The 2,856-nt window shown below is 31.4% G+C and overlaps 1 non-coding gene across 1 annotated transcript; it reads right to left on the bottom strand.

The window, feature by feature from the left end:
- Positions 1-299: 299 nt before the first annotated feature.
- LOC125617029 lies at positions 300-405 on the bottom strand. The gene has a single exon (XR_007347886.1). It is a non-coding gene; the product is annotated as a U6 spliceosomal RNA (small nuclear RNA).
- Positions 406-2,856: the final 2,451 nt, after the last annotated feature.

Below are 2,856 nucleotides of genomic sequence, written 5' to 3' on the forward strand. Positions count from 1 at the left end.
CCTGATACTTTCAAGCTTCTTTTTGTCTTTGATAATTGACATCAGAGAATGTGTTATGATTTAGATATTAGATGTCTCCCAAAAGCTCATGTGTAAGACAATACAACAATATTTAGAGTGAAATGATTATGTGATTATATGATTAACTGAGTGGGCACTGAGGGCAAGTAAGGCGTGGCTGGAGGATGTGGGCATTGGGGGCATGCCATTTAAATTATAGATGGACATGTTAATTTTTAAAAATTTTTTTTAGTTGTTTTAGTTGTTGATGGACAAAATACCATTATTTTATTTATTCAAAAAATATGAAATGCTTCCTGAATTTGCGTACATCCTTGCATAGGGGCCATGCTAATCTTCTCTGTATCATCCCAAATTTAGTATATGTGCTGCTGAAGCAAGCACTGGGTGATATATTTTGTATCTGGCAAGTGGAGTCTCTTTCTCTGTTTCATGCTGTCCATATCTGAAGCTGCCTTTCTTCACCATATTCTTCTACCATGATGTTCTGACTCACCTCAGGCACCAAGGAATGGAGTTATGGTCTAAGGGCTAAGAGCTGTGAGTCTGTGAGCCCTCAAGTAAACTTTTTCTCTTCTAAAATTGTTCTTGTCATGTCTTTTGGTCACAGCAGTGAAAAATCTGTCTAAAACACTATGTCTTGGTATAATCTTGTTTGGATTGAATTTGATTGTTACCTTTGTTCTTTATTTACCTGGATTTTTCTTTCTCCATATACAAAAATGTTTTTGCTATTATTTCTTTGAATAGGCTTTTTGGCTCTTTGACCCTTGAACTCATATAGTTTGAAAATATGCTGGTTTTGATATTGTCCAATTTTTGCACTTTTTTCTTTCTTATTCTCATTTTTTTAATTCTCATTCAACTGTATAGTTTCAGATAACTTGTCTTTGAGTTCATAAATTTCTTATTCTATTTGATCATTTCTGTTATTTATATACTGTATTGAATTTTTATTTCCTTCATTTTATTTTTCAGATTCACAATTTATTTTTATAATTCAATCTCTTTGTTAATTTTCTAGTTTTTTTCCATTTCAAATCATTTTTATTGAACAGAAGCACACTGAGATTTCTTAATACAATTATTTCAAATTCTTTAGTAGTTTGTTTGTATCCATTTTGGGGGGTTCTGTACTAGAACAATATTATGTTCTTTTGCTGGTACTCTTACTCCTTTTTTTAATGTTTCTTTTACATTGATGTCTGCACATTTAGTGCAGTCACCTTTTTGAGACTATAAGGATACAAATTATAGTAGTTCTAGGGCAGGTCAGGTTCTAGATCTCTATGGTAGTTGAACTAATGTCAGTATCATGGCTGTTCATACCAAGGGTTTATCTCCAAGCCTATGAATGTGAAATAGCTTTCCATGGCCAGTGTCCGAGAAGTGGTGAGGACCTGGGTCTGAGGTGAGAGAATTTGATAGGCTCTGGGGTTAGGAAATAATTAAAATCGGAGAAATGGTAACCTTTTATCCCCCAGAATTGTTCTAGAGTGTCAGCTCTTGAATGGGGAATTGGCATGGGACCACTTTTCCCTATTCAAATTCACAAGCAAGAATTTCCAATGTTTACCTCAATAGAAAAAGATGCTAATGTCATTGTGGAGTTGTGGTACAAATAGCAAATACATTTTTTCTTCGTTTCTAGCCGTTTTATTTTATTTAAGATATGTCAGTCACCTAAAATCCCCTCTGTGTGGATATTCTCTTCTTCCTCCCACTTTGTTGATGAAGATTCTTCAATGGGCTCTTGAGGCCTCTGTGAACTATTCTGATATGTGAATCGTGTCCTGTATATATATTATATGGGGACATTAAGAATATTTTCTTCTCCACCATCATGGTGCTATCACTTCAGCCTTAATTTAAAAAAATATTAAAAAATAATGGTGGAGAAAATGCTTTAAAAGAACACAGATAAGCAGAATTTTTTTGTTTGATTTTGTTTTTCTATCAATAAAAGTTCTACAAGGAAAGTGTTCTTATATAAGAAAATATTTAAAAGATTATTCTGTATACTTTAACACAATAAGCTATTCTTAGAATATATTGAGTCAATGGCAATATATATTGTGTCAATTAATGAGATATTTCAAATAAATGAGAGTATATTCTTAGTCAATATTATATCATATAATTATCTAGAAACATAAAGCACAAAGTTACCCTTCTTATTTATGATCTGGGTTTCTTTAAAATTTTTTCCTGAAAACAGAAGTGGTAAAACTTTTACATATTATATAAATGTTCACACATACCCATAAAAATAAATGATTTAATTATATTCAAATCATAAACTACTCTCTTCAAATAAAAAACTATATTATTCTAAGAATGATTAAAAAACACAATTTTGTTTCTAGATTTTAGAATTTACTTGCCTATAAAAGTGAAATGAATTAGTGTTCTTTCTACTCCACACATGGAAAATGTGTTTCCATCTGATATTTTTAAGGGCACATATCATTTTTAAATGGTTGAAATAGTTACTGAGATAAACTGAAGATTCACAGTTAATGGAAAGCTGTATTATAGAACTACTCCTTGTACATTTTGGTCAATTTTCCTCAACTGAAATATTTTACAAAATTGTTATACAGTTATCATTGTGGATATTGTTTTGATATATTACAACCATCTTATTTTTGTTTTACTTTTACCATTCCACATGGGTATGGTGTATCCTAAGTTTTATGTAATTTTGTCAGTATATGTAGGTTGCATATCCATCACACTACAGTTAAAGTAGTGCAGAGTAGTTCTAATGCCTATATCTCTTTTATAACCACACTTACATCTAAATAGTCCCCTACTGTTGGTTTATGAATCTGG

The sequence above is a fragment of the Marmota marmota genome, unplaced genomic scaffold, assembly GCF_001458135.2.
Source record: "Marmota marmota marmota unplaced genomic scaffold, marMar, whole genome shotgun sequence".
Taxonomy (NCBI): Eukaryota; Metazoa; Chordata; class Mammalia; order Rodentia; family Sciuridae; genus Marmota; species Marmota marmota.